The sequence below is a fragment of the Coenobita brevimanus genome, chromosome 91, assembly GCF_032717465.1.
Source record: "Coenobita brevimanus isolate Jiangsu-jjx chromosome 91, ASM3271746v2, whole genome shotgun sequence".
NCBI classification, from domain to species: Eukaryota; Metazoa; Arthropoda; class Malacostraca; order Decapoda; family Coenobitidae; genus Coenobita; species Coenobita brevimanus.
In genome coordinates, this window is record NC_137044.1 from 5,771,146 (window position 1) to 5,797,140 (window position 25,995).

At 43.4% G+C, this 25,995-nt stretch overlaps 1 non-coding gene across 1 annotated transcript; it reads left to right on the forward strand.

Annotated features, from left to right (window-relative positions):
• Positions 1-4,874: 4,874 nt before the first annotated feature.
• On the forward strand, positions 4,875-4,947 carry TRNAT-AGU (transfer RNA threonine (anticodon AGU)). The gene has a single exon. It is a non-coding gene; the product is annotated as a tRNA-Thr (tRNA).
• Positions 4,948-25,995: the final 21,048 nt, after the last annotated feature.

The following is a 25,995-nucleotide window of genomic DNA, read 5'->3' on the forward strand; positions in this document are numbered from 1 at the left end:
AACACTTCGCAACCCCACCCTCACAAACTTTAATTTGCTTACTCCAGTCTGCTCTAACGTCTCAGGATTTCTCTCTACTACAGACTTCCAGATCTCAACTCACACTTCCCATCGCAATCGTGCAAAAACTTCCTCACACGTTTCACAATATGCCCAATATACTTCACACATCGTCTTCTCCATTCTACCTCTACATCTCAGAATTTCTCTCCTTCAAGATCTCTCGCCTTCTCATCAGCCTCCGACCCGTAAGGCACCGACTATTATCACTCCCTGCTCCCTTCCCAGGATTATCCCCCCGGCTTTTATCTGCTGCATCATCTCCCTTCCTCACTGTTATCATGCTATCTCTGTCATCGCCTTATCTCCCACAAATATCGACTCCAGCATCTCCCTCTGTGTTGCCTCCTTTCTCCATTCGGTTATCCTTGCCTCCTCTTCTCTCAGCTATCAGCATCTTCGTCTCCTACTATAATTATCTTCATAGGTCTAAATAATGCACTCGCTCCCTTTCATTACAATCCTCGGTGTGGACTCCGGCGGTTGGCCCTCAGTTTCTCGGCCACAAGAGATAGTCAAGGGGAAAAAATTAGGGATTCCGCCTCAGCACGCAGACCTACCACTTAACAGGGTTCATAAAGTGTCCCCTGATGCCGCGATAGGGCCAGATGATGCTTATCCGGGCCTCATCTGATCTAGGTGGTGACGCGCATGCCTTCAGGAGATAGTAATCAGTTCAGTGGAGCACGGCTGATCAGTCTGTATCTTAAGCGCTTATCTATCCTACAGAATGGGGAGAAACTAGATATTGATTGTTTTATAAATTTATTGGCATGTGCTTGCTTACTGGGTAATGGGGCTTGTGTATCGGCGCAGTCCATCGGTATGCCAGTAGAGTCGTCATGCACAAGGTTTTGCAAGGAGAAAATAGACCGTAAGGGCCTCTTGTGCAGGACGGACATAGGACCTTGAAGGCGGGTACCCCAGGCTAGACCCGGTTTAGATCATCCAGCAGGACCCGCGTATTAGCAGGCGGGGCATCCGGTGCGTCAGCGGAGCCCCTGCTTATGTTTATTGAGTAGGAGGCAAGAGGGCGTGACCTTGCCTGACCCCTGCCTCGCTCACCCCGGGCAGGTTCTTGGTAAGGGAGGAGGGGCTTGCCTTTGTCTTATGACGGTTTTGGATGCTGGTATCTCTCCTCTCTATCTCGCATCTCCTCTGTATCTCTGTTTTGGATGTTAGTGTCTTCTTCGTATCTCTGCTTGGGATGACGGTGTCTCTTCCCTGTATTTCTGCTTTAGATGCTGTGCTTTCTCCATCTAGGTACTGGATGCTGGCGTCTTCTATATCCCGGTTGTGGATGATGGTGTTTTCAATGAATCTTGGGTTGGGATGCTGGGGTGGTCTTCTTCTCTATGCTCTGGATGTTGTGTTTTCTTTGTATCTCACATCTTCTACCGTTCCTTGCTGGTGTCTGTTCTCTGTACCTTTGTTTTGGATGCTTGGGCCGTATTTCTAATCCTAAATATGAGTTGTGCATAATTTCCCTATATACAGTTTGTTTTCATTCACATAGCTAAGATACACCTCACGACTAAACTGCAGTGATATATTAATTTGGTTGTAGGTGGGGGCGTTCACCATCCACTCACTTGATGTAGCGCTGCTCTCAAGAGTCTGCCCTTTCCTCTCCTCCATCCTTCTTTCCTTCCATCCTCTTCTCTCTCTTTCCTTCATTCTTTCCTCGTCCTTCTGCCTACGGGTGACTTTACACTCCCTCTTCTGTCGTTCTTTCCTCCTTTCTTTCCTCTTTGTTCTGCCTGTGGGTGATTCGACACTGAGTGACAAGTCAAAAGGTTTTCTGTATACCAGGAAACCATTTACTACGCTGGGTGGTAACCATATAACCAAATTTTGGCGCCTGGTGGTTTAGTGGGTAATTACGGTGCTCCAATCGGATTAAGCTGGTGATGGTTTATATCCAAGGGGTGGTCGGGGTTTATTGCTCACGTAATGCCACTCATGGATGAGTTTGGCTGGTCACTCTCATCTTAAATGTCAGGACCAACTTGCCTAGTCCCGGGCTCCTACGCTCCTCATGGGGCAACGTAGGACTGGATGCTGGATGAATGGAAAGTAAACAGTCTGATCACAGTCAATTATTACTGTACTATGATTTCTTTTTGCTTACAAACAACAGGTCGTCATATCAGTGAATTACGGTATCACAGATCATTTTCTTTTTCGTCCTTTATCACCTTAATATTCACTCTGATTAGACTTTGAAGTGTTTAGCTGCTGCATAAATGGAGACAGACTTATAAAAATACACACGCAATCTTACCGTCAACTTAACCTCAGGAGAGTTTATTAATACCGCCGCTTGTGTCTTTTCTTCTTTGTACGTCGCATCCTTTACGCAAATATCCTTTAGTATTTTTTTTCCTCTCATTGTAATCAGTCGTTTGAATATATATTGTTGTATTTTAGCAGCCGTCTATTTAAAAATGCTATATACATGCAAGGTAAATTTAATTATTTGGCGATTCTCTCTCTCTCTCCCTCTCTCTCTCTCTCTCTCTCTCTCTCTCTCTCACTGGAACTGGCTTTGTATCGCAAGATATATGAGCAGTGTACGTTCATTAATCAAAAGCTATTTATAAACTCATTATTTACCTGACATCCACGACCTTGACTCAACACGCGTTAGATTCGATGGTGCATGATGCATTTCAACTACATACTACAGTCTCACGTAGTAGTGAGCCATTTTGTGATGAATTACCTTAGCCCAATTACATCTAGTGTCATAAAAACTGGAAGTAATTTGACAGTTTCAAAAGTTAATTAAAGAGGGAACCCCAAAGTCTGAACAAATGAGGCTCGTGACTATTAGCCGGTAGGCGGAGGGCGGTACGCTACGTAACTTTCCACCAAAATCCCACTGACAGTAACGCTGGCCTGGCGGCTCACAGTCGACAAACTCATACGTACGAACCACTGGATTCTCACATACATTATTTTTTGAAAATGACAATACTGTCCGTTCTAGTAAACCTTGGCTCTCAATGGGATATATGTATATGTATATATATATATATATATATATATATATATATATATATATATATATATATATATATATAGAGTGTATATGTGTGTGTGTGTGTGTGTGTGTGTGTTAGAGAGAGAGAGAGACTTTATTCTTACAACGATATTGTTAATTCCGTCAAGAGCGTTATGTTTTAGGCTCAGTTTGCGTGTCTGTTTGTTATCACAGTAATATACAACTGGATGGAACAGTACCAACTCTGCAATATTTAATATCAACCCCTTTAGTAAGATATCGTGTCTATTAATATTCGTGCTATTGCCCGACACAGATATACAGCTAAGGTAAGACCTCTCTTTTGGCGGGGTTGGACACAATCTCCAGTAATCCCTGCACTATGCTGGTGTCTCTACTTAATACTGCTTCGAGTAGTTAGAAAAACGGCAGAAGTCGAAGTGCAAAAGGGGTTAAACCGTGCAGTAACGATACACACAGAACTTGTACATACATACTCATTATCATCATCGTTCATCATAATCATCCTCATCCACCTTCTCATTATCATCTCCATCATTCATCACCATCATCACAATCCTATATCGTACGACAGCACAGAACAGCTCTCACATACGACAACCTAAAAGATGCTGCCTACTCTCCACCACCACCACTTTGCACTGATCTATAAAGAGAAGAGGTGGAGTGACGACGACGGCAATTACCTCACGCTGATCTGTGATGCTCCAAAATGCCCTTGACTGCCATATGGGATGGGCAGGCGGATGGGAGGGATGAGGAGGTGGAGGTGAAGGATGGGGAGACAGAGAGGGTGGGAATGGCGGGGAGATACATGATGCAGCACAGAAGGATGGGGAGAGGAAGAATGCGGGAGAATGGGGAGGGGAAGGATCCAGGAGAATGGAGAAGTGTAGGATGGGGAGGGGATAGGATGTGGAGAGGGTTGAGAAAGGGAAGGTTTTAGGTGAAGATGAAGAATGGAGAGGGGAAGGATGGGGAGAATGGGAGCTACGGTGATGGAGAGAAGCATACAATACTATGGTGTGTGTGTGTGTGTGTGTGTGTGTGTGTGTGTGTGTGTGTGTGTGTGTGTGTGTGTGTGTGTGTGTGTGTGTGTGTGTGTGTGTGTGTGTGTGTGTGTGTGTGTGTGTGTGTGTGTGTGTGTGTGTGTGTGTGTGTGTGTGTGTGTGGATACGATTATGTGAAGCTACAGATCGTGGTGAATGTTTCTGGCGTATCCAATAGAGCCAGGATTCCGGGGGCTTGAATGATGAGTGAATAGAAGCATGGCCCATTGGATTTGGCAAATTTGGGCTATCTGGACATTGCTACTCCTCACCCTGCCCTAGGATGGGAAAGGAGGTCCGGATGATGATATATATATATATATATATATATATATATATATATATATATATGATCAGAGAGGCAAAGAGGAAAACAAGGTGGTAGAAGACAGGAATCGATACTTAGAAGAGAAACACCACCAAAACTAGGAGCAGTAAGTGAAAAGCTCAAAGGATGAAAACAGACAGGAGGAGGAAGAGAAGCGAGGCATAAGAGAATAAAGGCAACAGTGAAGAAAAAAGGACAAGAGGAGGACGCGAAGGAAAACAATGCTTTGAGCGACAAATTGTAATGTAGGACCCAAAGCAGTGCAACACGACGGCAAGACAGGTTTCCAGGGGTCGTATCGTTGTGGGCTTAGGAGGCACCCCAGCAACTTTCCCTATACCATATTCTTCAGACATGCATATTTCACGCGCATAAAATACACTTTATTTTGCCGTTGACTTCTATCACTGCCTTCATAGCTCAGTGGCTAGAGCGCTGGTCTAGTAAACCAGAGGTCGGGAGTTCGATCCTCCCTGAAGGCACGAAGTAATGGTTTTCAATAAGATATTTGCAATTATTTTAACCTGAAGGTGTCAAGAGTCTCTCTTGATGTCTTTATACGTCTCTTCCCCTTATGATGTGACAGACATATGAAACAGATTTGTAGAATATAAACTTTTTTCAATGTATACATTAATGGTGTCAAAAGAGAATTACAAGGTAGGACAGTGGATGCTGGAGTGAGACAGTAGGGTTTGGGAACTGCTTGTGCTGTTGTTTGCTGACGAAACTGTATTTTAAGTGAAGATAACGCGGAGTTGCAAGGTTTAGTAAATGAGTATGTAAGTGTGTATGAAAAGAAAATCAAAAGGTGAATGTAGCTAAGAGTAAAGTTATGGTTTTCGAGAGAAATGAAGTCTTGGAGTAAATAGTGAGGCTAAATTGTCAGGAAATCGAGAAGGTGAGTGCTATAATGACAAAGAAGAGAAGTTTTGAAGATGAAGTGGATGAAAGGGAACAATAGGAAAGAAAGCTGCTGATTAACTAAAAACAGTGATATGGAATAGGGAAGTGAGCACGGACGTAAAAAAAGAGGTCGCTATATGGCAATACTGTGATCCCCACTCTAACATACGGAAGTGAATCTTGAACCCCTATACCAGGACACAAGTCAAAACTAAGAGCAGCAGAAATGAGTTACCTGACGAGAGAATATTGCCGTGTCACAAGCAGAGACAAGTAGGGAAGAAAGAGGTGCTAGAGTCGCCTCGTAAGCGAAAGAGACCAGTTTACTCCTCCAAAAACTCCTCCATCGCCCCTAGCAAAATACACCAATATTTCCTAAAGCATATGTAATATCATCTGATAAACCCAAGACCTCACAAAAGAAGGTAACCAATTCAGGCCGATGACATCTTTGCCTCTTTACTCTTGCGTCTACGAAGTTCCATAGCTCCTTCCTTCCACAAACAGCGATCTCATACCCATAAATACTCCCAAATATACCAATAAGAACCCCCAAAATACCCCAATTTCACCACAAACGTCTATAATGTTACTCTTTCATAAACCTTCAGTTAACAAATCAACTGCGATGACGACTTTTACATATATTTCTCCCTTCACTCTGGTTTTACCCAGGTTAAGAGAGCTCACTTGTACTAGAGGGGTCTATATAGTCACAGGTTACATTAATTACATAGCAGAGAACAATAACGTCCCAAATATTGAAGATAATCTGGCAAAAAGAGATATTACGGAGCCTGTGAAATCCAGATCACCTCTTGCCCACACAGCATCACATTCATAGCCGCAAAATGCCCCGGCTTCCTTTCAAAGTTCTTGCCAGTAACCTCTGATAATCCCGCGGCCACAACAGAAAATGTGATGATGTTTTCTAAATTTCACTCTTGCTACCGCCTATAAGAAAATGACCGCCTGCCTCCTATTCTCTACATACACTCTCATTACATTCATAAAATACCCGCTAAATAACACCCACAAAATGCCCCATAATACCAACCTTTTACCCACAAAATACCCCATAAATACCAACTTTTTACCCACAAAATACCCCACTAATACCAACCTCATACTCACATAATATCCCACAAATACCAACCTCACACCCACAAAATACCCCACAAATACCAATTATATACTCACGTAATACCAACCTCATACAACCAAGACGTCCCACAAATACCAACCTCATACTCACAAAATACCCGCAAATACCAACCTCACCCCCTCAAAAAACATCAAAATTCCTGCACCATACCCACACAATGCACCGCAAATACCACCACAAAATTGCCCACAAATATCCACAAAAATATCCCAGTTTCACCCTAAATCCAAAATCACCTCTCCCACACAACCACCACCCTCATACCCACAGAAAAATCCCCAATTTCCCCCACAAGCCTACTTGATAAACTTCTGATAAATCCCAGGCCATTAAGTGGAGTTAAAATTAGTCTGCAGGGAGGGAGGGAAGAGTTCTAACCTACCTACCTTCCAGTGGGCTTGGCTTTTGGTTGGGGTTAGCGATGTTGTTTATAGGCTGGTGTCTCTCAATGCATACCTGATGCTTAAATGTAAAACTGATGAACAGTTACCCGATTTCGTTCTTGTTCTTGTGCTCTCTCTCTCTCCCTCTCTCTCTCTCTCTCTCTCTCTCTCTCTCTCTCTCTCTCTCTCTCTCTCTCTCTAACACTCCAATAAACTGGTCGTTTTTGTTTTAATTCTCCAAGGGATATGACAGCACAGTTACTATGGCCTTGAGGGGCAGTTGCAGTAATTGAAATGCAGAAATTATCGCTTATAAGTTTGCAGGTTTAATGGCTTTCATGCAGGAGAGAGAGAGAGAGAGAGGGGGGGGGGGGACAGCGGCAGCAGCAGCAAAACTAATATGAGACAGTACAGTAAAGAGGATCATAATATATTTTTTAAGTCGTTTCACTCAGTAACCAAGCGGAGATTATTTTGTTCTGCGTAGATTATTTCTCGTAGCTTAGTGGCAGGACAGAACAATAATATCGCTTTATATCCTTTTCAAACGTGTTCATCATAACTAGAACTATTTATCGAGCAATATGGAGACATGATGAAAAGCAAACAGCTTATAGTATGCAATACTTTCGTCTTGTTTTTCGCCCCCTCCCCCGCAAACTGTCATCCTTGTCTATGACTTTATTATGAACTTTGATTCGATCACGATTAAGTGTTTTAGTCCCCGTCACCAAACAGCCAGGGTGATACCATGACGGGGGCTGATGTGGAGGTGGTGTAGAACGGAGGCATGTGCTTGGATCAATGATGGTGATGGCTGTAAGTGGTGCAATGAGCTTGGAGTGGTAATGGGGTTTTCTGGTGGTGGGGACGATGTACCACGTCTGTCAGTGGTAATGCTTGGAATGCTGGAGGTGGACACTGTAGGTTGTGTAATGAAACTGAGATGTTGATTCGGCTTGTTGCTTGTACTGTAGGGTAAGTGGGAAGGGGTGTTGCTGAAGCTGTGGTGTTGGGTTATATTGTGTCGTGAACCTGGAGTCATGATGCTGTTTGCTGGAGGCAGGGGCAATGTACTGTTAATGGTAAAGGGCGTCACTGATGCTGGACAACCTTATGATCCGTTCTGGCTGAGTAAACCTGTGACATGGAGAAAGGCGAGGACAAATACCATACACTTAGGATTTTGTGTTGCTGTCTCTGGTGTGTGAAAGCTGGTCGGTGTAACGTTTTTTTTTTTTTTTTTTTTTTTTTTCCAGACGGTGCATACACTTGACAATTCATTTCCTGCTACCCAGCAGTTCTCTTAGGTGTTACACACTTTCACATGTCGACACTGGGGCACTAATTACTTACTGTCACACTGCATACTGTACATGCTACGGCTGTATCACGATATTAGCCGATTAACTGGGGGGGTTTATGCCATGCCGGTGGATCTTGTGGAATATCAGTAAATTTGTGTTTTAACGAAACTAAAATCGTCAGACTCATTCTGCCACAGTCTTGGATCAAATTTGCGTCCTGTCAGACAAAAAAAATTGTTCTCTAGCTGGACTCATACAGTAATGCAGGCGTCATCTACGGTGCCTGGCTATCCATTCTGTACTTTTATACTACAATAAGCATGGGCGATTTCAAGTGTCAATGGGATGGGAGTTTTGCTTCGAGTAAGATGTTATGACCAAGACTTAACTACACAGAAGGTATTCTTGAGTGCTGTGCGCATTTACTGGTGAGCGGCAATGCCTTACTCTGTACTGTTTGTAGTACGGAATTGTGATCTATTACGTTCAAGTTGGGTGTTCATGTTGGGTTGATATATATGGTCTGTTATTTATTTTTTCGCACTGTCAATATACCAAAAACGGGGTGATGTGGAGCCTCCTACGGTGCCCGTGATACTGAGTGGAGAGATGCAAATACGGCGTCCATCGAGAAACTAAACCTCCACACTCTTCACGCCTCGCTATGGTGAGGAGCAGTCTGCCACAGGAGAGCATCAGTTCCTTGCATAGGACGACCCTGCAGGGGCGGTTGTTTGTCTGTGGTTGATGGATCTGCTCGGCCAAACAGACCAGGGTTACTCAACAACAACAACAACTAGATTGGTGAAGGTGTTATGAATTTACGGCACTGGCAGCAGTACTGGAAGGAAGGAAGTGTAATGGTAAAGGTGGGAAATGTATTCGCGGAGGAAATAGTGTGGAATGTAGTTGTGCTGGGAATGTACTGGTAGTTGACAAAATTTGGAAATGTACTGTAGTGGTAAAGGTGGGGAAGGTAGTGGCAGTGGTAATGCTGAAGGGTAGATGGTAGTGGCAAAGTGGTGGGCTATTCTAATCACACTGACAACAGGTTCTTCCAGTTCAGGAATTTAGGCATTAGGGTATTGGATCTAAGATTCTGCAAAGCTGTTATACGAGTACAGTATATTAAAAAAGATTGACATACACGCATACAAGGATCTGGTAACTATGGAGCTTTCATTTCCTATTCAAAAAAAAAAAAAAAAAAAAAAAAAAAAAAAAAAAAAAAAACAGAAAAGCTTAGGAGTGGATTGCATTAGTGGTTGTGGAGAACGCATACTGTTGGTAATGGTCGTGGTGGTGGGGGGGAAGTGAAATGGTGGGGGAAGGGAGTGTGCTGGTGATGAAGAAAGGCGTGTACTTATGAGTGTATTGGTGAGAAGAAGTAAATTTACTGCTGGTGGTAAAAGTGGGAGAACAGTGAAATACACTTTCTTGGATAAGGTTACAGACGAAAGTAGACGATGTTATCACCACACTAAAAAACGCCAAAATGAACATGGGCAGGTCACGTCTTCTGCAGAAGAGATAAGAGATAGACAGTCAAGGTACCAGAACGGCAACCCATAGATGGAGTTGGCGGAAGAGCAAGACAGAGAACAAGATGAAATGATCATCGCAAATTTGCCAAGAATGGACCGAACAGGTTAACGCACAACAGATCTGAGGGGAGTAATGAGAGGCATTCGTCCTGCAGTGGATTGTGCCGGGCTGAGGATGATGAAGGAGGTGATGATGGCAATGGTTCTTGTGCAACAGAAATCCTAGCAGCCACGGGGTTAAGTGGCAACATTAATCCTTTCCCTGCCATGGACATACCTGAGTATTTAAGTTAGTATAAATGGAGACATTTATTCAAGCGAGTGACGTTCTAACATTCCAAAAGTTAATCAGGACAGCTGAATCCTCTTACTACCAGCAGTCACTTCAATGTAACAAAGTCGTTCTCTGGCGGCTGAGTAACATAGTGCGTCCAAATAAGGCTATAATGTTAATCGTACTCGTTTCCTTCGTCCATGAACAATGAATACAGAAATCTCACACAACACTATTTTTCTCATAAGTTACCTGTTCACAAACTTTAGTAGCAAATACAAGCTGACAAAAATACCCCGTTACAAAACATTACAATACGACCATCATTAACATAATTATATTAGCTTATTGCGTTAATAAAAATACGTTCTTTGTAAATGACCTTCACTTTGCTGAGTAAGTTAAGAACATCTGTAGGCGTTAAACTGAATGGGTAAGGTCTGAGGAGTCAGAATATGGGATACACATCTCTTTAGCCTGCATAAAAAATGAAGATAATTTTTTAAAACAAGCACAAAATATGAAGATAATTTTTTAAAACAAGCACAAATTTCTACAGACAAGAATGCTAACATCATACCAACGACACTGTATATGACATGTCTATCTACTTAGCTATATGAACACACACACACACACACACACACACAATATATATATATATATATATATATATATATATATATATATATATATATATATATATAAAACGGGAGAAACTAGAGGCCCTATATTATGTAGAAGACTATTACATTATTTTTGCTTTCGGTACTACTTTAGTGCTATATTATGGCGTTGGACACTAAGTCTGGACAACAAAATAAAGTTAAAGTATTTCACAACTAATTTACCAACATAGCCACGCAAAAATACGTTTACAGGAGACGCTTTTCACCGTGGGAAATGAAAGAGGGAAAACTGAATCAAACTGAGTTGGTGTTATTATGACTGACTGATCTATATAATGCCAAAACACAGAGCAGCATATACATACCATCGGAACTGAAGGAAAGAAGTCCGCAAATGATAGAATGTCAGTACACTTGTAAATGTAAGAACAGATAGCCAAGTGAGGCACTGAATAAAGACGTCACTCCAAAGTAAATAAACAAGAATGATAAGAATCCAAAGCTAAGGTAAACGTGAGAATATGTATGACCTTCTAATCCCACAGTTCATTCAGTGTGGCTGGCAATAATAAAAAAAAGTATTACAGGCTCTGTTTACTACTCACCTCTATTTCCTCCCACCAGTCAAAGCCGCCATCCCTTATTCACATTCCCCTTAGCCTTCAACTTTCTCTGATCGTCTTCTCTTCAGTCTCCTGCCTCTTAACCCTTCGTTCTCCAAGCGCTCCGTGTGTCCATAGCAACACGTACTGAAAAAACAAAAGAAATGAGGTGAGGTTTGGAAAATATCAAAGAAGAGAGTGTGCAGTTTGCAAAGGGTTATGTCGTGTGTGTGTGTGTGTGTGTGTGTGTGTGTGTGTGTGTGTGTGTGTGTGTGTGTGTGTGTGTGTGTGTGTGTGTGTGTGTGTGTGTGTGTGTGTGTGTGTGTGTGTGTGTGTGTGTGTGTGTGTGTGTGTGTGTGTGTGTGTGTGTGTGTGTGTGTGTGTGTGTGTGTGTGTGTGTGTGTGTGTGTGTGTGTGTGTGTGTGTGTGTGTGTGTGTGTGTGTGTGTGTGTGTGTGTGTGTGTGTGTGTGTGTGTGTGTGTGTGTGTGTGTGTGTGTGTGTGTGTGTGTGTGTGTGTGTGTGTGTGTGTGTGTGTGTGTGTGTGTGTGTGTGTGTGTGTGTGTGTGTGTGTGTGTGTGTGTGTGTGTGTGTGTGTGTGTGTGTGTGTGTGTGTGTGTGTGTGCCAAGAAGGAAAGTGATCGGGGTGCTGTGAATATTATCAAGAAACAGGAATGAAAGCCTGGGTGTAAAGAAAGCATGGAATAAATTACATTTATTCCAGTGATGAAGTCATGGTATAAAGAGGAAAAGTTGTCAAGCGTGAACGATGCTTAAGGGGCATAAATGCTGAGTAAGAGCTACTGAAACACATCAACTCTGATATCCCTGAGGGTGATAAGGAGGGATAAATAAACAGATAAAAGGATAAGTAAACAATGTGATGTACAGGGTGATGTGAGCAAAGAATGAGAAATATTCAGTTGTGATGCGAATGAGAGACTGACCACGAGTTTGCATGTGACTGGATAGACTGCAAGGAGGAAGAAAAATAAATTAAGAACAAAATATAGAGATTAGGTGGTGGGGTACTGGAGGGAAGGTGGTATTGCGTCGTTAGAAGTTGGGTCGCTACTTAACAGGGACAAAACTAGCTACAAGCCATTCTGTTGAGGCCACCCCTTCACAAGTTGCAACATGAGGCAACAGACAGACCGACAGAAAAATTATGAGAGAAAAATTTAATCACATTTACGGGTTGACGATAGAACGACTGACGAAAATCTTATACGATCAGAGAGGTCAGAGGTCAGGCAGAATATAATTACAAGCCAAAGCCGCAAGGAGCCTGCAGGGAGCTCCAGGCATATTTATTAGGTGGGTCCTCGTCAAGGCTACACGTTATGATGATCTGGCCGTTTGGGTGACCTTCATTACATCCCTTCTTCCCAGGGATATTATATATATTTTTTTTTAGGTAAGTTAATTCGTTTCTTTTTTATAACAATGTTCTGATTATATTCTCTGATCTATTTATTTTACTACCCAACCCCCACTTCTTAAGTAGTCTCTGTCTGTCTGTCTCTGTCTCTGTCTCTCTCTCTCTCTCTCTCTCTCTCTCCTCCCTTATGCTGTCTGTCTGTCTGTCTCTCTGTCTGTCTCTGTCTGTCTGTCTCTCTCTCTCTCTCTTTCTCTCTCCCCTTCTAAAACGCATGAACACAAATAACAACGCAGCCCCTGCCCCTTGTACATCCCCTATTTTTCCCATTCCGAGTTCTCTCTCTCCCATTCCGCTACCTCCCCTCTCACTCCGCTCCTTCTTCCAATCCGTGCATCTCTCTCCCATCCCACAGTCACTCCTTCTCCCATTCTGAAGCAACCCCGTCCTATTTCGCGGCAGTCTTCCCCGATCCTATTCCACGGCAATCCCCTCCCATTTCGCGGCACTCCAATCCCATTCCGTGACCCCTATCCAATTTGGTGATCCCTTTCTCATTCCGCGACCCCTCTCCCTTGCAATGCGTCCCCCCTTCCATTCCGTGTATACCCCTCTCATTTTGTGTCAGACCTCCTTCCTTTCAGCAGCACCACCTCCACCGCCCGTCCCCTTTCCGACGCCGTGCCCTTCGCGTGCACTATTTACCCTCTCGGTCTAATGACGCTGGGCGCTGTGGGAGGCTGGCAACTAGCACTGCTGGCCCAGATTTACTCGCCTCCTCTGTTGCTGTTTTTGTTGCTGTCATAAAGTTGCTAAATGTGGCCACTAACCTCTGCCAAAATAGTCTACTTACTCTTAATATCCAGCAGTGGCTTACTGGATTTATGTCCCATGTTTTTACCATGAAAATTTTGTTACTTAAAAGATATCTCACTGTTGTACAGAAAATTACACACACACACACACACACACACACACACACACACACACACACACACACAAAACGTAAAAGCAGGGAGTTTTTCATTTCTCGGAGAAGGAAAAATCTCGCAAATCTTTTCGTCAACAACTCAATACGGGTTTATCAAGTCATAAGGCTCAGATGACCTCGGTGCACTGATACCCGCCCACCAGACATCATAGTCTAAACAAGGCAACGATCTGCACATAGATGAAGGCATTATTCGAGTACTAAGCCGCGCAGCCACTAATTCACCCGCAATTACTCCTGCGGAAACGACCACGGAAATGTCATCAGTGTGGTCGTGAACGGTACTCAAGGATGCTGCGGAAAGTAAACAAATATTCTTGAACCTAACAAGTTTTTTTACTGGATGCTGAGAGGAGAGGGGGACAGATTTAGTTTAGGGAACATGTCTTTATCGGTAGATGCCTAAGAAAAACTCCAGGGACATGTGAAGCTGTGACGACAAACAGGTTACTCCATTATCCCTGTATCATTACTTCGGTCAACCCAAAATAAATACGTGAAGATGGGTAGAGAAAAAAATTACTTTGAATAATAAGTATACGGGGTGCCTTAGAACAACACTCAAGATATCACAGACTGAGACGACATTCAGATCATCCTCTTTCATCACAGCTGCACAGTTACCTCGAATACAGACACCCCGGCATCATCCGAGAGCAGAGAAGAGATGAAGAACATAATTACCTTAAAGAAATAGATTAAAAGCTGACTTAGAATCCACACAGACACCCGAAGTGGAGAATACAAGCAGACTCCTCCACCCTCCACCAACTCGCATAAAGTCACCACGGAATAATACGTGTGGCAGACAACAAGACACCGTAAACCCGTCATGGAGGCCAGTAATTCAGGTAGTGTTATTGCAAGCACGGACGCGAGTGAAGGTAGCTGATGGGGAAAAAAAGACGGAAAAAAGGAATAGAGGAAAAACTACACGAGGACCATGTCGCCACTAGATGCCAATATTATGGACTTGACAGTCGTTGTTGTTTTATAGACACAAAAAAGATTCTGGGAAAAAAAACAGCACAACATGATCATGTCGCAACTCCATGCTGACTTTATATTTGAGAGCTGTTTTTGTATGCTTATGTGAGTTGTGATTGCCAAAAGGAATATGCAGACCTAAATGAAGGTGGATGAACGAGAAAGTAAATAATAAAAATAAAAATAAAAAGCAATACACCAGATGCCAATGTTGCTGCTCCAAACCCCAACACATGTCGGCTTCGGGGGTCTCTTTTACTTCTCAAAACAGTGACTAATTTTGCGCATTACATCTTATCATTCTTCTGCAGGCAATTTACATAATTTTACTATCACCACTTCGCACTAATAACAAAAGAGATAATCCACATGCCTTAAAAAAAAAATACTACAATGGACACAGTTTTCCTAAATAAGTTACAGGAAATTATAAACGTGCAACAATAAAAAAAAGAGACAGAAAAACATGTAAAGATGTGGGGGTAAGCATTCTAAACTCAAAAGAATATGGCCCCAGGACCTCAGAACTGTTGTGGACGTGTGACTATGAGTGACATGTGACGCTGGGAGAGAACTGGCCCGTTTTCCCTTCTGTTTGGGAAGCAATCTCGCACCTGTTTCTTGTCAGTTTGTTTCTGCGCAGTGCATGTTAATCCCTTCAGTTCCATGACGAACTTTACCATCATGTGCTTGCTGCTAACAGACTTTTTTCTTTTCTTTTTCATTCTTAAGAGAGAACTTCAAGCTAAAACGATGAGAAACAGGCTTTATTAAACCATCCACATCTAGGATACTTTAATCTGAATAAAATAATCTAACACTGGCGAGGATAAAAGAAAATACAAGTTATCGTAGAAACAAAGTTAAATAAAAGAATATGAAATTGATAAGTAAAATTAACCGTAGAGAAAAAAAAAAAAAAAGTGCTTAAAAGACTAAACGAGAAGAGAGTCCATTATGAGGTCTAATATTTGTAGGGACCCGGGTGAAGGCAGAGGAAAGAAAAGGAAAGAAACGGAAAGAAAAGAAACGTAGTATTATTACACAAACACAAGCCAAACCCCGTGCCAGCGTTTGGACTGCTCTGTGTGTGTGTGTGTGTGTGTGTGTGTGTGTCTGTGTGTGTGTGAGAGAGAGAGAGAGAGAGAGAGAGAGAGAGAGAAGGGAAGGAGGTGAAAAGCAGAGAGAGCAAGAACAAGAAAGAACTACGATGCCCGGGAGGAAAAAGTAAGAAGTCTACCTGCTTCCTGGACAGCATTCCCGGCCTCCCACTGGCTACACAAGAACACAACATAAACAACCCGACATATAATTTCCCCTGAACGTAACTAGAATCTGTCACATAACTAAGACGCAGAACGGGGCTGGAATGAATGTCTCGGGCTAAACCACAGGGCGATTGCAATACATCCCACTGCATTACTCCCTGCATTAAAGAGGCCTACTAACTAACGTGGAGTGTTACTTATGCAGACAGGCTCTTATAAAACCCTATTTTGCTTTTATATGTTGTAATCCCTATTTTTAAAGCATATCAAGAGTATATAACTAGCCTTATGAATCATCACAGGATCATAGAACGATTCTTATATAACCCCTCGGACACTAGAATTTCTCAGGCAAAAAAAAAAAAAAAAAAAAAAAAAAAAAAAAATGTTCACCTATTAACCTCTTCATTTGGATAAGGATTTTTTTCATGTTTTTCTTGCTGCCACTTGGCGATATCATTCACTTTATACGAAGCGTCTTGTCATGAAAGGATTTATGAAGGCTTTATTTAATCCATCCAGTTCGAAAAGTCTCTTCGAAGCAAAATAGAAACGTCTGATGGTATTCACAATAATCTAAACAAACAGTAATAGCATCTGACTGAAAGGACGTAAATAAATACATGAGGCACGCATATTTATGGAAGAGTTTAAGCACATGCCTGATTTTTTTCCCAAACGAATGAAATCATATGAGGTCAGACCAGTGATGGTCTTTGAGAGAGGTGAAGTCAGTGAATGTACAGCGAGGTTGGATGGTGAGGAAATGGAAAATGTGAGTACGTTTAAGTACTTGGGAAGTGTGATGAGTAAGGATGGAGGTTTGGAGGGTGAACTGCTTGAAAGGGTACAGCAAGGAAGAAAGGTTGCTGGTTCTTTGAAAGCAGTGATAAGAAACAGGGAAGTGAGCATGAAAGTGAAAAAGTTACTACATGACAGTATTGTGATACCAACTCTAACGTATGGAAGTGAAGCTTGGACGTTGTTGGAAGGACACAAGTCAAGAGTGAGAGCAGTGGAAATGAGTTATTTAAGAGGAGCCTGTGGATAGGCTGACGAATGAGGATATAAAGGAGCGTTGTGGTGTGGATGTGGATGTGGATGTGGATGTGATAGGAAGCGTTATGAGGAACACACTGAGGTGGTTTGGCCATGTGGAGAGGATGGAGGGTGAAAGACTGACGAAGAGAGTGTATGTGAGTGAGGTGGAGGGGGGGAAGAGGGAGGGGGAGGCCGAGGATGAGATGGAGGGATGGGGTGGAGAGGTATATGAGAGAGGAGGGTGTGAGTTGGGAGCAGGCCAGTGAAATGGCGGGGGACAGGGCGACTTGGATGCGATTTGTTTATGGCCACCCCAAACGGGATTGAGGCGTCTGGCAATAGACGTTTACTCCAACCAGACATAAATCCCTAACCCCTTTCAGCTCTGTCATGGCCAATTGTAATCAGAGTGGAATGTCAATCTGACTGTTAACTAAGAAGACTCTTTCTTACCTCAAAGCTAAGGTTCATCGAATCTTATGCAACTGCAACCAAATATCAAAGTTGCAAGAATGACCCAGTTCCCTAAGGTGAAAGCAAACCAACTCTAGGTACGTTCGCATTTGCCAGAGGGATAAATAAGCAAGAGAACAGGGCCGCGTTAAATATGTCTCGCGCAGAACAAACACTGAATCACATTATATATCACGACTCGCTGTAACCCGGTGCATTACACAGGCCTATTTACTTATATTTATGTATGTGGACACACTTTCACAAAACTCTCGGCACTACCTTTGCATATATTAATTCTAATCTTTACAGCGCATTAAATAAGCATTATCGCCTCTTGTATCTTCACAAGAATGAGGGAGAACGATTCTTACATAACCTCTTGCCACTAGGATATCAGAAAAACAAACTCATTCGATGTTACCCTGATTAAAATAAGCACTTCAATACTGGGAAAGGGGTTAATAAGGAGACTATGAATATCAGAAATTCTCCCTGCCAAACAAGATCATTCGGGACAGGGTCGAATTATAAATGACTTTGGGTATTTCGTAACATCGATTCCTTTGCGATTAATTTTCCTCTTTACACGGTACATTTAGTGGTAGGTGGTGGCGGCCATCATCTACGCACGTGATGTAGTGCTGCCTACTTCTTCCTTAGCCTTTATCATTTTTTTTCTGTACGTGCCCTCCTCTCTTCCTATTTCTACCATCTTTCCTGTCACTTCTTACTGCTTTTCTTTCCTTTACAGGTGGCTTTACATTGAGTGACAAGCCAAATGGTTTCCTGTAAACCAAGAAACCATTTACAACGCTGGGCGGTAACCATATAACCAAATCATACGTGCTCCCTACGTGTCAACAAGTGGGTTGGTGGAGGGTTAGTGCCTCTCCCCGTAAAACAAATAATTCAAAGTCAAATGGCTACCCCTTACGGGATTATGGCGTCTGGCAATAGATAAGACAGATAGACACGGTACATTCTTCTGTATGTTACGTACATCTGTATCATACTGACACTCTTCCTAGCATCAGCAACATACAAGATGGTTACTGACCTGTGATCATGCTAAATAAATACCTGAGGAATGGTTGTTACAAAATCTAAGCCAACTAACAATACGACCCTCAGTTCGAACAAAATAAACCATGAAGTAACTTGGTACATAAATTCTTTCACTACGAAGACGCCGTTTTTAAATGTCCGATCCATTCCATTTCCAGAAGATTTTATTCAGATAAATGGCGAGTTTAGACTTAAGGGCTGTAGGCTTGGTCCTTAAAAACCTCTTCAACACGAATACCCTTCTCCTAGCTGAATAAAACTGTCAGGAGATAGAAAGAAAAACAGAAAGAAAGGCGTCACCCCGGATGAAGTTATTTTTTTTTTTAAAGGTGCTACTGGTGAAGTGCTAATTACTTAAACGAGCTTTCATAACACACCCTTAATTGATTTTGTGTATATTAACCGCTTCGGCATGAGGGAGTACTTTTCCTTATTAATCAGTCTACAACCAAACTTCCTTTTAATTAAACTTAAGACTTGTGAAGGAGGTCTGGTGGTGGAGATGTTAATGATGGCTGTATCTGATCCTCCAGTTCGAAAAATTTTATCCTCAGCTAAATCAAATGACCAGGGAAAAACAATACAATCATAAAGCCCCTCTCACTCTGGTTTGGTTCATTATTATTTTTATGGCATATTTAGAGTCGTGAAACTTCAGGAATAAAAGTGAAGTTTTAATTAATTCAGATCCGCTGCCTTTTAACTTTTACAACACAACTTTCCCTTCTTACCTCAACAGCACAAGGGTGAGGGAAGGTGCGGTGTGAAGCTGAAGGGTGAGGATGCAGTTGACGGGTGAGGCTGAAGGGTGAGGGTAGGTGAAGAGTGAGGGAAGGTGAAAAGTGAGGTTGAAGAGTGAAGGAAGTTGAGGAGTGAGGTCGAAAGCTGAGGAAGGTGAGGAGCGAAACTGAAGGGTGTGAAAAAGTGAGGGTTGAAACTGAAGAATGAAGGTGAGAGGTGAGGGTAAAGGGTGAGGGAAGGTGAGGGGTGAAGATGAAGAAGGAAAGTAGAGGGGTGAGCAAAGGTGAGGTCATGAGGTGAGGGAAGGTTACAGAGATGGCAAAGGAAAGTAAGGCACAGGTGAAGGTGAGGCTGGTAGAGATGGGGGTGAGTGGGGGACACGGTGAGGGTTAAGGTAAGGATTGGAGAGCATATAGTCATCAAGGTGGGGTCAGGGGTAGTAAGGATCATGGCAAAGGTGCGAAGTGGGGTTAAAGTGGAGTTGGGGATGTGAGTGGTTAAAGTGAAGGAGAGGGGAATGAAAGTGAAGGATGATGAGGGTGAAGGGTACAAGTGATATGAGGTGGGAACAGTGTTTGATGACAATAAAGATCGGGATGACGAAGATGGGTGGTGAGAATGGGGAAATATATACGTGGGTGAGGGAATGAGGGAATGGGTGATGAAAGTGATGGCATGGTTGATGAGGGTGGTGTGAGTGGGTATGGTGAAGACAGGATTGGTGAGGATGATGGCAGAGGAATGGTGAGAATGAAGGAAGGGATGTTAGGGAGAAGCGGGAGAGTAACTGAACAGTGAGGGCAGATGATATGAGAAGTGAGAGCGAGTGTATGGCTGGTGTAGGTGAGGGTACTGACTATAGACGATGAGGACGTCCGTGGTGAGGTTGAAAGGAGACAGGATTTGTGAGGGCAAACTGCACTAGCGTTGATAAGGACTGAGATGTGTAAAAGAGAGGGCTGAAGGTAGTGGTGATGAAGGATAGGGACAGTGAAAGTGGTAGCTGTCACTGAGTGAAGGAAAAAGTCATTAGCACTAAGAACTGACGACAGTGACAGTAGGGACTGAGGGCAGTAAAGAACAAGGGTAGTGACAGCACGGACTGAGGGCAGAGGCAAAGACAGCAGTGACAAATGAGGAACTGACAGTATGAAATGAGAGCAATGAAACTGAAAGTTTAGAGCTGTGACCGTGAGGTCTGTGGTTAGTGATGACAAGGGCTGGGGAGTTAACAGAACTGGATGCAGTGGTAATGAGAGAGAAGTCAGACACAAAGAAGCTTATGTACAGATATCAGTAAGTGTTGATGGAAGCGAAACTGGGGAAATGGGGGATGGCAAAGAGGACAAGGCTGAGAACAGTGACAACAATGGCAGAGGGCAGTGAAAGTGAGAGATAAGGCCAATGAGGGTGGAGGGCGAGGGTTAAGCAAGGAGTAAGGGCAGTGACAGCGATGGCAAAGGCCAGTAAAAGGGAGAGGTAAGGGCAGTGAGGGTGAGAGGCGAGGGCTGGGCAGGGAGGGGAGCCAGTGGAGCGTGCGTGGCGTGGTTGAAGTGGTCCTTGACACGATGAACCCACAGTGTGTACAGCTCTCGTGGGGGTAACCTGACGACAGCCCTACTGACGCCCCGGCCAGCCCTCACCAGCCCTCACAGCCCTTGCCCCTTACTCCCTGCCACTTCTCACTTTTTATTCGCAGCCTTCCCAAAATGTACCCATATTGTTCCCTCCCTACCCTACACTGAAATCATCACAGAGGAGCCACTGCTCTACACTTTCAGGTTATTCAAAACCCTCACACACATTCTCTGTTCCGAAGCCAGTTTCAGCCACACTCTTACACACACTCCGTTCCAAAATCATTATTAGTCAAATCCTCAAACACATCTCAAGTTTCAGTCAGTTTCGGTAAAAACATCACACAATGTATAGTTTCAGAGAAAGTTCAAGTTAACTCTTCATGCACAATATCACCTTGGAGGTCAATTTCTGTCATTAATAAAACTTCACCATTTTCCAATTCCCACCTACATCAAGCCTCTCTATCAGCCCCTCACACAAGTCTGTCTTACTAGCTCTCATCATCCTTCCAAGTCCTTCGCAGTTTTCATTCATTGCTCTCACTTCTCCCACACTTTTTGCCAAGATTTTATTTCACGCAGTCACGAACTACCAACAGATACACTTACTCTGACCTACCCTAATCCACCCCGGTTTTATCCAGTCTACGGAAAAAGTAACTCAATTCTTTTTGTACCACTTCTCGCTCAGACTGATCGCCAACATCTTTCTTAACTATCATCCACGTTTTCAGTCCCCCCCCCCCCGCACGCAATCAAGCAAGCACGCATTCACACACACACACACACACACACACACACACACACACACACACACACACACACACACACACACAAACACACACACACACACACACACACACACCGCAGGCAACAACAAAATACTAATCAAATTTATATCCTCCATTTATAGTATAATATTCCACACCATTACATTATTTCATATGAGTGGGGTGGGGATATATGAGTGGGGTGGGGATGGAGGAGAGAGGTGGGGATGGAGCAGAGCGGTGGACAGAGAAAAAAATTAGGTGGTATATGATGATTCAAAGTTAGATGGAGATAAGAAAAGGCCCTGAACCAAGAGGTGAATTTGGAACACGGAAAAGTATACAAAGAGGACAGAAGGAAAAGCTGGGCGGAGATATGGGATACTGGGGCAGAGTGGATGGACAGAGATGGAGCAGTTTGGTGGCGAATAGGGAGTAGATGGGTGGAGAAGGAACAGAATAGGGTGGCATACGAAATTAAGGAAAGGGTGGAGCTATGCCAGAGGGGTGGAGATGGGGAGGAGGGGCGGTGCACTGATAACCTAACTCTGCTGCACACGACAGGTCACAGCCACAACCAGGGTTCATGGCTACGGACAACCTCTCTCTAATTGACGTGTTTACTTCATGGCTCCCTAAGTACACACGACATGCTCACACTCTCTATCTACCCCACCCTCTCCAAGGACGCTCCCTGTCCAACCACGTCTAAAATTGTTTCTGTAAATATGAAACTAATCTTCGTCACGTCGTCATCGTCATCGCAGATGTCGTCGCCATCACTATCATCATCATTATTACAGCTCCTAGTTTTAATATACCATCATTCGATTATTCTTCCACTTCTTCCGTCAACAACTGTCATGATTTTTAATTCTCCCGAAATTAGAAGTAGAATTTAAACCTAGCAAGACGGTGAGCTCAGCATATATTATATTATTGTTACAGCCTGACATCTTACTCAGACTTGGAGTGTCTTAGTGGTGAAAGGATAAATGAAAGCAGTATTTAACACCTTCAGTTCATAAAATCTTTAAAAATTGTCGCCTGTAGCTAGCAAAGGTAAAATGAAATGCCGACCTCGGGCAGAATTTAACTCATTCGGCAAGATTTTTATCATTCAAGTCTTGGTACCTTCAGACAATGTTATTCGGCTTAGGAGATATTTTTCATGGTGAAGGAATTTAACAGAGCCTAGTTGTAACCTGCACAGTGACAGGTTCCCTAAAGTTATAAAAAATCGCTTGGAGGAGGCAATCGTATTTCAGTATATGGCGTCTTTTCGACTGCATTCCTACTGCTTCCAGTAGGAAATGCCCCTTGTATATCAGGGTTTAATAAAGTCTGTATCTAACCTTTCAAGTTCGAAAAAATAAAATGAAAATGATATTAAGAGCGGCTTGGAGGAGGGTGACTGGGTGTGCTCCTATGACCTTCACATTGGAGACATCTGGGTGAGTGACAGCAGGGGCGGGGCGGGGCAGGGTCGCGATATGCACCACACAACACAGCACTCCCTCAACAGTATCTTTACCCCTTCAGTATGGGAGGTCTTGCCTAGCCTGAGCTTAGAAGTCTGCAGTTTTAGCAGCAGGAATAAATGAATAAAAAGCGACAATACACTCAAACAATATCTTCACCCTTTCAGTATGAGAGGTCTTGCTAAGGTTGAGCATAGCAGTCTGCAGTTTAGGTAGAAAAATTAAACTAATAAACAACTACGGTATCCTGAAAGGGTTTATGTCTTTTGTTTCTGTATTTTCGTTACTAACTGATATGTTCATGTTAGGAAAGTGTCCTAGTAGTTGGCGTGGTTAAGGGAAGTTGTTCAGAAAATCTCTCTCTCTCTCTCTCTGTCAAAAAAACTCCAGATCTGAAAATAATCCCTTGTAGATAGCAAAAATAAAACGAAAAACAAAGACGCCACCTTATCAAAGAGGTTAAGAGACTCAATCGTGGCGTAGGGGCATCCATCTTGCGGGACAGGTGGGTCAGAGGCGGAAACAAGGAAACTCCCCTCAAAGGTCACGGGAGGCCAGACACCCGATCCGCATATCTACTGAAGGACGACTCCCACGCCCACAAGGATGCCCAACAACACAGACGCCTCCATCAACCGCTTGTTACCCGCGCCTTCTACTCTCCTCACACATCTGCTTCCTGTAACGTCCCTCAAACTATTGTCTAGACGCTTTACAGCTATGTATTTTCTCTCACGTAGCTACTAGTGTGTGAAATTTTACATTATGCTACAAAGTTATCGATAGAGATAGTAGAATGTTCACCAAAACAGTAGGTAATATCTGAGTTCGAAAACTAAATATTCACTTTAGATCACAGCCAGGATGATGCAGTACATAAATCCGAGCCAGCACCTCCAAAAAAAGCCGTCACAATAATAAACATGAAGCATATGCGTTGACTTGAGATTAAAAATAATTCTCGAGTAGAAAACCTTAGGAGAGAAGGTCAGAGGTAGGGGGAGGTGACTGGCTGCAGCATGAGGGAGGAGTATCACGTGTCACTTCACCAGCGACCTCTGCCCCTACACTTCACGACAGGGGTGGGGAAAAGAAGGGGGGAAGGGGAGGGGAGAAGAGGAAAGAAGACGCCCCTTACCTCAAGTAGTCTTCACACACCAAAGGCTGCTCCCAAAACATACCTGTGGTGCTCATCTTGTGTTCGCATCGGAGACTAAGCACAAGCGCTTGCAGCAATCACAAACGCACACAAGCAAGCAAGCACCCCCCCCCACACACACACAAGCACACGCACACACACGGAGGACGGCGGTGTGTGGCAGGAGAGGGAGGCGTGCTGGCGTGTTTACAAAGACAGCTGCAGTGGGTTGGCGAGGGTGCTACTGCCGACACACTCACCGCTGTTGACTCGCACTCCCGCCCCTATTTTGCTTCGTGGGTGTATCGCCTGTCTGGGAGGGCGTCGATAGTAGTACCCAGCCACTTGACGCTCACCACCACCAACACATCAAGGACGCCGTGGAAAAATAGCCTCTAGTTTTTGTTTCCTGCACTAGATCCGGTAAGATAAAGTTATGAAAGCAAAGATCAACAGTCACAGGGATTCCCTAATACCTGCCTCTCTTCTTTCACCCTATCCCTTAACCTCTTGCAATAGATGACGTTATTTTATTGGTCTATTCTTGTTACTTCTACGCATTATTCATCTTAGGTTGCATCTCTAGTTAAAAAAAAGGTTCATAAAGGCTATATGTAATTTCTCTACTTTGAAAAATCTCCCCTAAGCTGAATATTATTCGTTTGGAGATAGTAAAAAGCTGGAAAAGGCATTCTGTGAGTATAGAAGCTAAAAGTACTTGATAATTTCATTAATCATCACCACAACGCTTGTGCGAACACATAGTCGGGATTAGCAGGTACAGAAATAAAATCTTTACTGTAGGAGCACACATCCAGAAAGGTAGGTAAAAAAAAAAATCTTACTTCTCTTTGTTGAAACTGCACCATTGCGAAACTGAATACCACTACCGAATTATCGTCTTTGCTTGCTGGATGTCCGGACGTCTCCATTCCTCCCGGACCGTCCTTCTCCTCCTCCTTCACCTTCCAGAAACGTGCCTTAACCGCGTCCCTGTCCCACGTCTGAGGTCAGCGCGACAGGGTCAACACTCCACCACCTGAATTGACGGAGCCAGTCGAAAAACAAGGCACTCGGTAAACACGTGGGACAGGACACAACGCCAGTGCTGGGACATTGGGAATTTAGTTTATTACTGCAGTTCTAGAGAGCCTGAAGTCCATGCTAACTCCGAGACTCTAAGTGGTATAAACTTCTAGAAAATAAATACAAGGCAATCCGTAAACACGTGGGACGATGCAACGCCATTGCTTGTACGTCGGGAATTCAATTTAACAGCTGTAATTCTAGAAAGTCAGGAGTCCGTGCTAAGTAGGCTACTAACCTTTAAATGGATTTTCTGATAGTTAAAGAACTTATTGAATGTGAGAAAAATATAATTCACCTGGCAAACACGTGGGACCGGGCACAACACCAGCGCTGGGACGTACAGAATGTAGTTCATTTATGTAGTTTAATGCGCCCTGGAGTCCGTGCCAAGTCCTGGGCTCAAGCTGGCATTTCTGATTGTAGAGACATAGATTGTTAGAAAATAAGGCAATCGGTAAACAGGTGGGACGGGACACAACACCAGTGGTGGGACGTAGAGAACTTAGTTTATTACTACAATTCTATATTGTCTGCAACTCTTGCTACTTCCCAGACTTTAGGAGGCATTTCTGATTAACAAGACACAGACTGGAAGAAAATTAAAGAAGGGACATTGTAAATGCCTGGCCGGGACACTACGCCAGTGTTGTGACGTTGACGTAGGGAGTTTTGGTCAATATTCTAAATAGCACAAGACTTTCGTAAAGCCTCTTTCTCTGCGACTTGTTTTAAATATT